This window comes from Hypanus sabinus, unplaced genomic scaffold (genome assembly GCF_030144855.1).
Source record: "Hypanus sabinus isolate sHypSab1 unplaced genomic scaffold, sHypSab1.hap1 scaffold_1762, whole genome shotgun sequence".
NCBI classification, from domain to species: domain Eukaryota; kingdom Metazoa; phylum Chordata; class Chondrichthyes; order Myliobatiformes; family Dasyatidae; genus Hypanus; species Hypanus sabinus.
The window spans coordinates 1-15,746 of record NW_026779848.1 but is presented as its reverse complement, the minus strand read 5'-3'; positions in this window follow the sequence as shown (position 1 = coordinate 15,746).

Sequence of the window (15,746 nt, the reverse complement as noted above, 5' to 3'; positions counted from 1 at the left end):
GATATATGGAGGAAAATTAATCCAAGAGAAAGAGATTATTCATTTTATTCAAATAGACATAAAGCTTAGATGGAGATTTAATACAATTTTATTAAAACGTCAAGATTTTTGTGATTTTATGAAAAAACAGATTCAATTTTTTTTGGATACAAATTTACATTCAGTTGAGGGTAAAATTGTATTATAGGAAGCGATGAAAGCATATTTAAGGGGTCAGATTATAAGTTATACATCTAAAATTAAGAAGGAAAATTGGGAAAAGATATCATAAAGTTAGAAAAAGAATCTCAAAGATATATGACAGAAGAAAAACAAAGACAACTTGTTAATAAAAAACTACAATATAATACACTCCAGACATATCGTACAGAAAAAGTAACTATGAGAACTAAACAGAAATATTACGAATTAGGTGAAAGATCACATAAAATTCTTGCTTGGCAGTTGAAAACAGAACAGGCTTTTAAAACAATAAATGCAATTAGAACAAGTGTAAATAAGGTTGCTGATAAACCTTTGGAAATTCATGAAACTTTATTTTTTTTTTATATACTGAACTATATCAATCAGAATCACAAAATAAGATTACTGAGATGGATAAATTTTTATCACAAATAACCCTTCCGAAATTTAATTTGGAAGAACAGAAAGGATTAGATATGCCCTTTACATTAAAAGAGGTTGAAGAAGCTGTAGGATCACTTGAGAGTAACAAATCCCCAGAAGAAGATGGTTTTCCTCCTGAATTTTATAAAAAAAATTAAAGATATATTAATTCCTCCCTCTATGGAATTAATATACCAAGTGGAAAGAATGCATAAACTCCCACAATCTTTTTTAACAGCGATCATAACTGTATTGCCAAAAAAAGAGATCCTCTAAAACCAACATCATATAGGCCTATTTCTTTGTTGAATACAGATTATAAGATAATAGCAAAAATTTTATCTAATAGAATATCTAAATATTTACCAAAATTAATGCATATGGATCAAACAGATTTTATTACAATCAATGGATAATCTAACCTGGTTACTTAGTATAATTCATCTGGCACAAAAAAGAGAGGAAATGAGTGTGGCATTTGCTTTGGATGCAGAAAAAGCATTTGATAGATTGGAATGGGATTTTTTTGTTTAAGGTATTGGAAAAATATGAGCGAGGAAAATCTTTTATACAATGGATTAAAACCTTAAATACTAATCCTCAAGCTGAAGTAGTTACAAATGCTCAGATTTCAACACCATTTTGCTTAACGAGGTCAACTGGACAAGGCTGCCCGTTATCACCTGCTTTATTTGTATTGGCAAAAGAACCATTAGCTGAATTAATTAGAACAGATTCAGATATTGGCGGTTTTAGAGTTAATCAAGAAGAATATAAAATTAATTTATTTGCTGATGATGTTTTGATTTATTTTACAAACCTATTACAATCTTTGCAAAGATTATCTTTTAAATTGGAAGAATACGGGAAAGTATCAGGGTATAAATTAAATTGGAATAAAAGTGAAATTTTACCCCTTACAAAAGGAAATTATAATCAATGTCGATTAGTAACTCAATTTCGATGGTCAATAAATGGGATAAAATATTTAGGTATCAGAGTTGACAATGATGTAAAAAATTTATATAAACAAAATTATTTGCCATGATTAAAAAAAAATAAAAGAGGATCTTGATAAATGGATGATGTTACCAATAACATTAATAGGTAGAGTTAATGCTGTAAAAATGAATATATTCCATAGATTGCAATATATATTCCAAACTTTACCAATACAATTACCGCAGAAGTTTTTTCAAGAACTAAATAAATATGTAAGGAAATTTCTTTGGAAAGGAAAGATGTCAAGAATATCATTGGAAAAATTGAGATGTAAATTTGATTTAGGAGGGTTACAACTTCCAAATTTTAACAATTATGATAAAGCAATTCAACTTAGATTTATTGCATCTTTTTTTGATGAAAAAAAAACCCGGCATGGATTAGAATAAAATTAGATAAGATAGGAGAAAACATACCAGAAGATTTTACATATAAATGGGAATCCAAATTGATACGGGAAAAAAAAAGAATCTCCTATATTAAGACACTTGAATGATTTATGGAATAAGGTAAATATGGACGATAAGATAAAGAAATCTTTATTAGCAAAAATAAACTTTAATTCAAAATAGGCTTATTCCTTTTACAATGGATAATAAACTTTTACATAATTGGTTCCAAAAGGGGATTAAATATATATGTAATTGTATTGATGTCGTTTGAGCAATGAAAAAATAAATATAAAATATCAAACAACACTCTTTTCTCTTATTTTCAATTAAAGGACAATTACGAGAAAAGCTGGGTCAAACAATGTTGATGCCAAAACTTAGTGAAATAGAAATATTAATTCAAAAAGGAAAAATTTAAAAAATTACATCTTGTATGTACAATTTGATTCAAAAACAGACTGAATCTGGAATTCATAAATCAAGACAAAAATGGGAAACTGATTTGAATGTTAAAATTGTTGGAAAAAGTTGGTCAAAATTATGTTCTGATAGTATGATAAATACAATAAATGTTCAAATTAGATTAATACAATATAATTTTTACATCAATTATATATAACACCACAGAAAATAAATAGATTAAATTCAAATATGTCTGACCAATGCTTTCGATGTAATCAAGAAATTGGTACTTTTTTACATTCTACTTGGTCTTGTTTTAAAATTCAACCATTTTCGATATATCTGACTTTTATTGGAACAAAGTACTGGAGTTCAACTCCCAAATAGTCCAATATTATTTTTATTAGGAGATATTGAAGGGACAATACCGAAAATTAAATTGAATATGTATCAGAAAAAAATTATAAATATTGATTGGCAGTAGCTAAAAAAGTTATCGCAATTACTTGGAAATCTGAGTTATATTTAACTATGGATTATTGGAATAATGAAATATATAGTTGTATTCCACTTGAAAAAATTACATATAATCTAAGAAATGAATATGATATATTTTTAAAAATTTGGCTCCCATACCTACAAAAGATAGGATTAAATATATAGGTCCTTTGAAGATAAAATTATAATGTAATTGGGGAAAGTAAGAATAAATATTAAAATTATTTTGAACTCCATGGAGCATGTGGGTATCCTCCAATATCGAGGCAATCTTTTTCTTCTTTATTTCTTTCTTTAGATAAGGGTTAAGGTGGGGATGGGGAGGAGGACTAATATTATTTTTCTTTTTCTTACTAATTTTTCATTACATTTATTCTTTGTAATTTTCTAAAAATTTAATAAATAAATAAAAAGAGCATCTCAGTAATCCAACAGCCCACTCACCTTTGCTACCCTTTATGTTATTTCCTTACGTTTAACACAATTATTACGTGCCTTTTCCAGCTCAAACTGTGAATTGATTTAAAGTCAGTCCCATAATTTAATAGCTTTTATTTGAAAACTATCTACCCTCGCAAAGATTGTACTGAAGACTGCATTTGATTTTTCTTCAGCCTTGTACGCTTCACATTGAAATAGTATGTGTTTCGACGGTTTCATAATGACAAAATGTACACGACACAGAATGAAGTTTTCCAATTAGTTACAAGGCATAATTAAGCATAGTGTGGATATTTCTGTCATGTGAATATCATTCCTTCCCTTGTTTTAAGCCCTTCTTCTATAAACCCAACAGGTTTATGTATTCTGGAAAGGTGTCTGTCTTTACGTCCATTATCCTACGTCTTGCCATAAGCCCCTAATTCTTAACACTACCAACCCTTTAGCTTCTAATTTGCTAAGTGGAAGGTCTATATCCACAGCTTAACATTTAACAGCTTTTGGTGCTAAACAGTCAACATCATCATTTCCCTCAACAGTGTGATATGCAGGCCCCATAATGTGCAGACATATAAATCAAACTTTATATATGAAATACCGTTTGTCAAGTTTCCAACAGTCAATCTGACCTACTGCCAGAATGACCTGTTTAAGACTCATCAAAACTGAAATGTATTCTGAGCAAATTATAAGGACCAATTTCCTCCATCCACTGTAAGCCTAAACTGTTGGCAAAGAATTCTGCTTTCTATGCTGATAAATGGCTATAAGTCATTTCTTTATCATTACCTGCTATTCAGGCACACAAAAACAGCCACACCAACATCCCCAATTAAATTATCTTTTGATTCATCTGTAAAAATGGTTACTGTATGATAATAACTTTCATTAATATACTGATGAGCAACAGACTCTCAGGCAGAACCGAATCCGATCGTGTAAAAAGTAAAATCACCTGAAGTCAATGGAAAAAACAATGTGGGGTTACAGAGAACGCTACAGTGGGACATACTGTGTCATCAAATACACCCATATTCGCAGCATGGTAAGAACCCAGCCACCCAAAACAAAAAACACTCTTCTAGTGATGTTCCCAACCGTCCTCTAGCACAACTTTAACAGGATGATCATTTCCTTGACCCGCAAATTAATCCAGTATGTTGACATCAACTTGAACCTCTGTTACTTTGAGGGCAATTGTCCCATTGCAATCAGTAAAGCCAAAGCAGGAGACAACATTACCGCACCAGAACACAATTAAAAGTCTGTAATTGTATCACATACAAACACTTTTAATTTGAAGATGAAGGTGATCCACAAGCCACACAGACATAATCATGAACAGATCAAATTAAACAAATATAATTGGTCAACAAAGATTTTCATGTTGCACCCAAGAATACCCACATAGATGTCTGAGGAGATTTAAAGCTCCTTTATATTTATCAATTATTTTACTGACAGGTGCTTCCCCATCAGCTTATTATTCATCCACATACTGAGAAATCTTACCACTGACACTTCCTCGAGACATTAATCCCATAAGTTAAAATCAAGTGCAAGTCTATTAATGCTGTTTGTAAACCACGTAATGTGTTTTAACGACTGAAAGCTTACAATCCTCATCAATCTGCCCACTGTTTGATCTATTAATTGTAAATTGCAGTTAATACCTCAAATCCATAAAGCTAAGTCATCTGTATATTGTGATTTACCCAGGGAATCCCATTTTCCCATCTCACAGAAAATATCATTAATCATAATATTAAATAATGAAGGGCTACAAATACTGCCTTGTGGGATTCCATTCTCTATCTCATAGACACAAACATGCCGACCGTTACTTGGACAGTCCATACAAAAAAAAACTCAGAAAAAAATACAATGACCCCCTTACTCCTAATTTAATCAAAAGTCCTTTCTTCCATATCATTTCCCTTTTCAGTCTCAATACTGCTATTACAACATCTTTATTTAATTGTGCTTTCCGAATATCATCTTCCAAACCTAAAACTGAATCTAATGTCATTTCACACTTCCAAAATCCACTCTAATAAAACACTTTATCACCACTCTTTCCAAAATATAACTCAAGCGCTTGATTACCATACATTCCATAAGTTTACATAAATGAGACTTTCACGATATAGGCACTTAACTAGAAGGATCAAATGGGGATCTACCAGGTTTTCAGGCACTACTATTTCCATTTTCCATGAGGAAAGTGGATGCACAATTCAAATATTTAATATTTTACAAATGCAAATTATATACAATTACAATTTCAAATATCACTCTTTCCTGGAGACACCTGACCTGCATTATTAATAGACTTCTTAAATTCATACAAAGAAATCTCTCCATCTGTGATACTATCATTGCTGCAGCAGACTTCCAACACATCAGGGTATTCACTGAAAAAACATATCCCTATATTGTTTAATTTCTTCACTTAAATTATCCTGATTATGAATCTCTGCAAATGACCCAGCCAGTAACCCAACCTTCCCTGTTTCAGTAACAATCATTTTGCCCTCAATAATCAACACAGGAATATTATGATCCCCACAAATCCCCCCATTTTCTAAATCATATCCCAAACAATTCCAAGTTTGATATCCCTTCCAATATTATCTCCATATAACCTCCAGTAAATCACCTCCTTCCTCACCACGGCCTTTGCCCTTTTATTGTTAATAATGTAACTCGGAGACTGATGCACCATCACATAAAAACTCACATTTCTCCCAATTTGCTTCCTGTCCCGTTATAAATCCAAATCCAAACTCATAAAGACAGGAAGGCTGACTGACGTTCACATAAACTAATCACCCTCCGAGTTCCCATTTGAGCGACAGGCACTGCAGCCAATGACAGCAGGCGTCAGTGTTAGGTCTGAGCTGCGATAGGCTGGAGGAAATCGGCCCTTGACCAGCCCCTCCTCTTCCGCTCCGTCGCCATGGCGGAGATCAGCGAGTCGCTTCTGTCGTTGTCGCCGGCCTCGGCGCCCACAAGGACGGGTGTGATTCCCCTTCGCGCCTCGGTGGGTCTGTTTCGGTGGCGTCTGTGGTGGCTGACAAAACATGCTTCGACAGGGAGCGAGCGAGGTCCAATGACTACAACTCCCAGAAGGCCCCACTGATGACGTTGTGGTGTTTAGGGGTAAGGTATAAAAGCAAAATGGAGGAAAATGTAATGCATTACGTTTTCTGGACTGTGTCGTGCCTTCAATAAACAATTAAACTAAAAGAGAGATTCCAGCGAGAAATAGATAGAACATAGAACAATACCGCACAGTACAGGCCCTTCGGCCCACAATGTTGTGCCGACCCTTAAACTCTGCCTCCCAATCTTAACTTCCTCCATATACCTGTCTAGTTGGCACTTAAACTTCACCAGTGTATCTGCCTCCACCACTGTCTCGGGCAGTGCATTCCACGCACCAACCACTCTCTGAGTATAAAATCTTCCCCCTTGAACTTCCCTCCCCTTACCTTAAAGCCATGTCCTCTTGTATTGAGAGTGGCGCCCTGGGGAAGAGGCGCTGGCTGTCCACTCTATCTATTCCCCTTAATATCAACTATACCTCTATCATTTCTCCTCTCATCAGCCTTCTCTCCAGAGAGTAAAGCCTTAGCTCCCTTAATCTCTGATCATAATCCATACTCTCTAAACCACACAGCATTCTGGTAAATCTCCTCTGTACCCTTCCACAACATTCTTATAGTGAGGTGACCAGAACTGGACAGAGTACTCCAAGTGTGGCCCAACCAGAGTTTTACAGAGCTGCATCATTACATCGCGACTCTTAAACTCTATCCCTCGACTTATAAACGTTAACACCCCATAAGCTTTCTCAACTACTTTGTCTACATGTAGCCCCAGCTCCCTCTGCTCCTCCACACTTCCAAGTATCCTGCCATTTACTTTGTACTCTGCCTTGGAGTTTGTACTTCCAAAGTGTACCAACTCACACTTCTCCAGGTTGAACTCTATCTGCCTCTTCTCAGCCCACTCCTGCATCCTATCAATGTTTTTCTGCAATCTTTGACAATCCTCTTCTCTATCTGCAACATCACCAACCTTTGTGTCTTCTGCAAACTTGCCAACCCATCCTTCTACTCCCACATCCCGGTCGTTAATAAAAATCACAAAAATTAGGGATCCCAGAATTGAAACTTGTGGGACACCACTAGTCACAACCCTCCAATCCGAGTGTACACCCTCCACCACAACTCTCTTTCTGCCGGCAAGCCAATACTGAATCCACCTGGTCAAACATTCCTGGGTCCCAGACCTTCTGATTTTATGAATAAGCCTACCGTGTGGAACCTTGTCAAATGCATTACTAAAATCCATGTAGATCACATCCACTGCACTACCCTCATCTATATGCCTGGTCACCTCTTAAAAAATCTCCATCAGGCTTGTTAGACACGATCTGCCCTTCAGAAAGCCATGCTGACTGTCACTGATCAGACCATGGTTCTCTAAATGCCATCCACCTCTGCGTGTTTCCCATTCCCCAGTGTACTATGACAGGTATATGTAGCCTCAGGTCCCCCGGGCGGGAGGGGGCAAGAGAGCAAATGCTCCGGGGGCCCTGGCCTTCATCCTATGGGGGGGGGGAGAAGGTCTGTCACCCCTGTGGTGAGGCGCCTTGGTGGCTGAGGTGGGGCATTTCCTGTCTCAGGAAATCTCTGAGTTCTGCCCTCAGGCAGTTTCAGGTAAGGGAGGTGCAGAGGGTGGGTTGGTGTGGGCATAATCTGGCTGGGTGGGGCGGTCTGGGTGGTCTTGTTGCAGCTAGATTTGCCCCTGTAATGCAGAGAACGAAGTGAGATTGGGGAGAAAGACGGGGGAGTGGGGAGAGGAAAGAAGGGGGAGTGGGGCCTGTGAGAGAGAGGGAGAGAGGGCAATAGAAGGGAGTGTGGGGACCGGGAGAGAGACGGGGAGTGGATATGAAGAGACGGGGTAGTAAAAGAGAAAAGGGATTGTAGGGGGAAAGAGAGAGAGAGAGAGAAGGGAGAGTGTGGATTGAAAGAGGTAGAAGTCCGAGTGGGGAGATGAAGAGAGATGAGGAAGAATAGGGAATAAGTGACGAGTAAGGGCAAGTGTGTTGTGGAAGAGGGATTCCGGAGAAAGGGGAGTACAACAGTGTCACTCCACTCTTCAGGAAGCGAGAGAGGCAGAGGGAAGAGGGATTCCGGAGAAAGGGGAGTACAACAGTGTCACTCCACTCTTCAGGAAGCGAGAGAGGCAGAGGGAAGAGGGATTCCGGAGAAAGGGGAGTACAACAGTGTCACTCCACTCTTCAGGAAGCGAGAGAGGCAGAGGGAAGGAAACTGAAGGCCAGTTGGTCTGACCTCAGTGTTTGGGAAATGTTGGATTCGATTGTTAAGGATGATGTCTCAGTGCTCTTTGGGCAAATGATAAAAAGGGCCAGAGTCAGCATAGTTTCCTGACAAATCTGTTGAAATTCATTGAAGAAATAACAAGCGGGATAGACAAAAGACAATCGGTTGATGTTGTGTGTTTTGAATTTCAGGCCTTTAAAAAGGTTGCAGACATGAGGCTGTTTAACACGCTACGAGCCCATGGTATTACAGAAAGAGCCCAGCACATATAAAGCAGTGGCTGATTAACAGGAGGCAGAACCTGTGAATAAATGGAGCGTTTTCTGTCTGGCTGCAGATGTCCAGTGGCATTCCACAGGGGTCTGTGATGGGACCCATTCTTCTCTGCTATATGGCAATGACTTGGATGATGTATTTGATGGTTTTGCTGCAAAATCTGCAGAGGAACAGAGATTGAGGGAAAGGTAGTTCTGAGGACGTAGAGAGGCCACAGAAGGAGCTAGACAGATTAGGACTGGAAACGGCAGATGGTATTCAGAGCATTCATTTCATGAGGACTAAAAGGTAAAAGCAAGGACGAAATGTTGGAACTTTAAAAAGCTCTGGTGAGGCCTCACTTGTATTTTGAGCAGGTTTGAGCTCCTTGTCTTAGAAAGGATGTGCTGAATCTCGAGGGGGTTCAGAGGAGGGGCACGAAAATGGTTCCAGTATTGAACAGGTTGTCATATCACCATTGATGTCTCTGGGCCAGAATTCAGAAAAATAAGGGGTGAACTCATTGAAGGAGGAGCCATGATAGAGTGGATGTGGGCAGGATTTTTCCTGTGATTGCTGGAAGACCGGATGAGCCATAACGGAGGGCATCCTGTTAGAATGGAAATGAGGAGGAGTTTCTTCAGCCAGAGTGGAGAATCTATGGGATTCTTTGCCACAGGCAACGGTGGAGGCCGTCTCTCTGTACATTTACTACAGAAGGTCATATATTACTGATTGTTCAGGGTGTGAAAGAATACGGGGAGAAGACAGGAGATTGGGTCTGGGACGAAATTGGATCAACCAGGATGATATGCTGATATATTGAAATAGAGTCGATGGGCCGAATGTCCTAACCTGCTCCAGCACCTCATGGTCTTATGGACTTTCTGCCTTTTGAACACTTCTGTCTCTTTGGGATGTGTATATCCTGTGCTTTCTGAATTGCTTCCCGAAATTCCACCCAGTCTTGCTTTGACGTTATCGGTGCCAAAGGTCTTTTCCAATCACTTTTGGCCAGCTCCTCTCTCATGCCTCTGCAGTTTCCTTCATTCCACTTCAACACTGCATCTCCGTTGTGCTTCCCCTTCTCAAATTGCAAATTCAATCCCGGTTCATTGCATCACACCCTAACCAGAATAGCAGATCCCTTAGTGCAGTGGTCCCCAGCCACCAGGCCGCAATGCATGTTCTACCGGGCCGCGAGGAACCGAAATGATTTGGCGATAGTGGGGTTAACCACGAGCTGCTCTGTGAAGCCACCTCGCAGGCATTCTAGAAATTCTCCCCCGGGGCATCCAGCACCAACCGGGCTTTCCCAATCTATTTGTGTACTGAAATCCCACATGACTATTGTAACGTTGACCCGCTGACTTGCATTTTCTGTTTCCCGTTGTAGTTTGTAGACTACGTCCTTACTACTGTTTGGGGGTCTGCACAAACCTTCCACCAGGGTTTCTTTGCACTTGCAGTTCCTCAGCTCTCCCCACAGCGACTCAGCACCTTCCGCCCCTATGCCAGCTCTTTCTGATGGTTTGATTTTGTTATGTTTACCAACAGGACCACGCTGTCAGTGATGCCCACAACCTCATGTATGCCAGTCCGCAGCTCTTCCTCCACGTCAGTCTGTACAATGCGCGCATTCAAATGTAATACCTTCAGTCCTGTGTTCAGCCTTTTAGATTCTGTGTGTCTTTTCCATCGCAACTCATCCTGTCGACTGCCAGGTTGCCCTATCAGCAGCCTTTCATTGCCAGCAGTCTCACAACATACTGTCTCTGTCTACAAACCAACTACCTCATCCTCGGCGGTAGCACATCGGTTCCCAAACCCCTTACCTAACTCACAAAATATCTTTTTTAGGGCCTGCTGACATTTTTAACTGTCATTGGTGCCAATATTTACCAACAAGTCTGGTTGCTCGCCCTCCCCCTTTAGAATGCCAGGGGCCTGATCGGAGTCATCCCTGTCCCTGGCACCTGGACACATCTCACCATCCGGGTGACTCTATCGCCAGCACAGAACCGCTGGCCGTTGGTTGACAACAGGAGGAACTCTAACCCTGTTACGGCGGAGGGAGGATCGGGTGAGAGTTAATGTTCTGGAAATGGAGGGGTTGTCTCATGGATCAGAGGGAATGAAAGGTTGGAGAGGCTTCAGTTGTTTGCTCTGTAGCGATGGGGGCTGAGGGGAGACCAGAGGCAGACTGACGCTGAGTAGGGATCTGAGAGAAGAGAACCAACATTGTTTGTTCACCAGGTGAATATCTCAATTACCAGAGGATGTGATTTCAAGGTGAGCGTGGGACAGTTCAAAGATGATGTTTACCTGTGTCCCGGTACTCTACTCTGCTCCACAGTCCTCTCTCTCTCCCTTTCTCCCTCTCTCTATCCCCCTTCATTTTCTTATCTCCGTCTTCTCTCTCTCTCTCTCCCTCTCCCTCTCCCTCTCCCTCTCCCTCTCCCTCTCCCTCTCCCTCTCCCTCTCCCTCTCCCTCTCCTCTCCCTCTCCCTCTCCCTCTCCCTCTCCCTCTCCCTCTCCTCTCCCTCTCTCTCTCTCTCTCTCTCTCTCTCTCTCTCTCTCTCTCTCTCTCTCTCTCTCTCCCTCTCCCTCTCCCTGTCTGTCTCTTGCTCCCTCTCTCTTTGTCTCTCTCTCTATCTCCCTCTCTCCCTTGCTCCCTCTCTCTCTCTCCCTCTGCCTGTCTCTGTCTCTTGCTCCCTCTCTCTGTCTTTCTCCCTCTGTCTCCCTCCCTCCCCCTCTCTCTTCCGCTCCCTCTGCCTTTGTATCTGTCTCTTGATCTCCTCTGTCTCTCTCTCTCTCACTCTCTGTTCCTCTTTCTCCTCTCTCTCCGTCTCTCTCACTCTCTCTATACATGTACAATTCCTCAACTTCTCTATCTCCTCTTTTCCTCTTCTTTATTCTTTTGCACCCTCCCAGTCTTTCCTTCAAACATTCTTCCCGACACAGTCACTAACCTGCATCTTTCCCTTATTGTCTCTTACTCCGTTTATGCCTAACCTTTCGCTTGCCTCTCGTTTTCTCCCCAATACCCCCTTTCCTGTAGCTTGCTGTCTCCGCCACCCACCCGTCCAGACCAGCACCCCTCCCTCACCCCGCACTGTGATGACGGTTTTACACACTCAGTGGATTACAGATGTTGTATAATTTCTCATCGGTTGGAAAGATTCAATGTTCTCTCAGAAGATAAAGGCTTGTGGTTTCCAGGAGAGGCCTGTATGTTTCCGTTTAGTGTGCTACAGAACAGGCGGTGGAGGAGTGTGGAGAAGGGGGAGAGAGAGGGTAAGTGAGGACGTAAGAGAGGGGGAAAAAGAGGGGAAAGGAGAGGGGTAGAGAGAAAGGGAAGAGAGAGAGGAGAGAGAGCGAGAGAAAGAGAGAGAGGATAGGCACAAAGAATGAGAGAGGGGGGAGAGAGAAGAGGAGAGGTGAGGAGAGGACAGTTGCTTTCAATGAATCAAAGTACAGTGATAACCTTTGATTCGCAAGCCGCCCATAAAGATTAATTCTTCACCTCGTGACTGGGAGTGCGGGGTCGCGAAATGTGAGGGCCAATTAATTAACTTAACGAATCATACATCCATGAGGTACTGAACTTGTTCACAGCTCTCTGCAGTGTTTCCGGTGGTGGCCAGTGCTGTTGCCATGACAACACGACTAGTTTCCGCACAGGATGTGTTCTGTAAAAACAGATGATGGTCGTCCAGGAGGCGCCGATTTTCTTCAGCCTCTGGAAGAAGCAGAGATGCCGCTGAGCTTTCTTGGCGATAGTGTCCTTGTGGCTGGACAAGGACAGGCTGTCAGTGGTGTTCACTCTCAGGAGATTGGAGCTCTCAACCCCCTTATCCTCTGCCGTTGATGTAAACAGGAATGTCGGCATCGCCCCGGCTGACTTCCTGTTGTCAGTAACCAGCTCTACTGTGTTGGTGAAATGGAGGGGGTGGGGAGTGTTGATACCAGGTCACAAAGCTCTCCAGCTCCGACCCGACACGCGGGTGAAGAAGGTTTACTGGAGTAAATTCCAACCGTGTGCAAACAGCACTGGCTCTGTGAACACGGGTGGAACTGTCCAGACGGACTGAAGGATCTATTTCCGCGCTTTCCCCGAATCTCGTCCTTCTCTCTTACTTTTCTCACTCTCACCTTCCTCTCTCTCTCCTCTCTCATCCCAAACTCTACTATCCCTCCCCTTATTCTCCTCCATTACTCCCCACTCCCTCCGCCTTACACCACTCTCACACTGACCCCTCACCGTCTGCTTACTCCCTCCCTTCCTGAATCCTACATCACTCATATGAAACATATTCCTCCCGCGCCCTCCTCATCCAGCCGAAAGTCTTTATCTGCTGTCGCTTCCGCAGGACACGGATTTACTCAACTTCCGGTGACTCTGATTCACTGTCAAACCCTCAGCTGATTTACTGTCAAAGATAGAACAGGTAAAGAGCTCGGGAGAAGTTGAGAGGCAGCAGTTACTGGGAAGTTGGAGAAACAGGACTGAATGGAACCAGACAGGAGAGGAATTTCACTCTCACCCTTTCCATCTCCCTATACGTCTCCATCTCTCTCTCTCTCACTCTTTCTCTCTCTCTCTTTCTGTCGCCCTCCCTCTCTCTCACACTCTCTCTACTCGCTGTCGTTCTCTCTCACTCTCTCCACACCCTCTCTCTCCCCTCTCTGTCTCTGTCTCTCACTCACTCACTCTCCCCATCTCATTCTCTCTACCTTTCTGTCTCTCTCCCACTCTGTCTCTCCATCTCTCCCCCTCTCACTTTCTGTTCTCTCCCTCTCTCTTCTGTCTCTCTCTCTCTCTGTCTCTCCCTCTCTCCCCACCATCTCTCTGTCTTCCTCTCTCTCTGTCTCTCTCACTCTCTCCCCACCCTCTCTCTCTGCCTGTCTCTCTGACTCTCCTCTCTCTCTCTGTCTCTCCCTCTCCCTCTCCCTCTCCCTCTCCCTCTCTCTCTCTCTCTCTCTCTCTCTCTCTCTCTCTCTCTCTCTCTCTCTCTCTCTCCTCTCCCTGTCTGTCTCTTGCTCCCTCTCTCTTTGTCTCTCTCTCTATCTCCCTCTCTCCCTTGCTCCCTCTCTCTCTCTCCCTCTGCCTGTCTCTGTCTCTTGCTCCCTCTCTCTGTCTTTCTCCCTCTGTCTCCCTCCCTCCCCTCTCTCTTCCGCTCCCTCTGCCTTTGTATCTGTCTCTTGATCTCCCTCTGTCTCTCTCTCTCTCACTCTCTGTTCCTCTTTCTCCCTCTCTCTCCGTCTCTCTCACTCTCTCTATACATGTACAATTCCTCAACTTCTCTATCTCCTCTTTTCCTCTTCTTTATTCTTTTGCACCCTCCCAGTCTTTCCTTCAAACATTCTTCCCGACACAGTCACTAACCTGCATCTTTCCCTTATTGTCTCTTACTCCGTTTATGCCTAACCTTTCGCTTGCCTCTCGTTTTCTCCCCAATACCCCTTTCCTGTAGCTTGCTGTCTCCGCCACCCACCCGTCCAGACCAGCACCCCTCCCTCACCCCGCACTGTGATGACGGTTTTACACACTCAGTGGATTACAGATGTTGTATAATTTCTCATCGGTTGGAAAGATTCAATGTTCTCTCAGAAGATAAAGGCTTGTGGTTTCCAGGAGAGGCCTGTATGTTTCCGTTTAGTGTGCTACAGAACAGGCGGTGGAGGAGTGTGGAGAAGGGGGGAGAGAGAGGGTAAGTGAGGACGTAAGAGAGGGGGAAAAAGAGGGGAAAGGAGAGGGGTAGAGAGAAAGGGAAGAGAGAGAGGGAGAGAGAGCGAGAGAAAGAGAGAGAGGATAGGCACAAAGAATGAGAGAGGGGGGAGAGAGAAGAGGAGAGGTGAGGAGAGGACAGTTGCTTTCAATGAATCAAAGTACAGTGATAACCTTTGATTCGCAAGCCGCCCATAAAGATTAATTCTTCACCTCGTGACTGGGAGTGCGGGGTCGCGAAATGTGAGGGCCAATTAATTAACTTAACGAATCATACATCCATGAGGTACTGAACTTGTTCACAGCTCTCTGCAGTGTTTCCGGTGGTGGCCAGTGCTGTTGCCATGACAACACGACTAGTTTCCGCACAGGATGTGTTCTGTAAAAACAGATGATGGTCGTCCAGGAGGCGCCGATTTTCTTCAGCCTCTGGAAGAAGCAGAGATGCCGCTGAGCTTTCTTGGCGATAGTGTCCTTGTGGCTGGACAAGGACAGGCTGTCAGTGGTGTTCACTCTCAGGAGATTGGAGCTCTCAACCCCCTTATCCTCTGCCGTTGATGTAAACAGGAATGTCGGCATCGCCCCGGCTGACTTCCTGTTGTCAGTAACCAGCTCTACTGTGTTGGTGAAATGGAGGGGGTGGGGAGTGTTGATACCAGGTCACAAAGCTCTCCAGCTCCGACCCGACACGCGGGTGAAGAAGGTTTACTGGAGTAAATTCCAACCGTGTGCAAACAGCACTGGCTCTGTGAACACGGGTGGAACTGTCCAGACGGACTGAAGGGTCTATTTCCGCGCTTTCCCCGAATCTCGTCCTTCTCTCTTACTTTTCTCACTCTCACCTTCCTCTCTCTCTCCTCTCTCATCCCAAACTCTACTATCCCTCCCCTTATTCTCCTCCATTACTCCCCACTCCCTCCGCCTTACACCACTCTCACACTGACCCCTCACCGTCTGCTTACTCCCTCCCTTCCTGAATCCTACATCACTCATATGAAACATATTCCTCCCGCGCCCTCCTCATCCAGCCGAAAGTCTTTATCTGCTGTCGCTTCCGCAGGACAC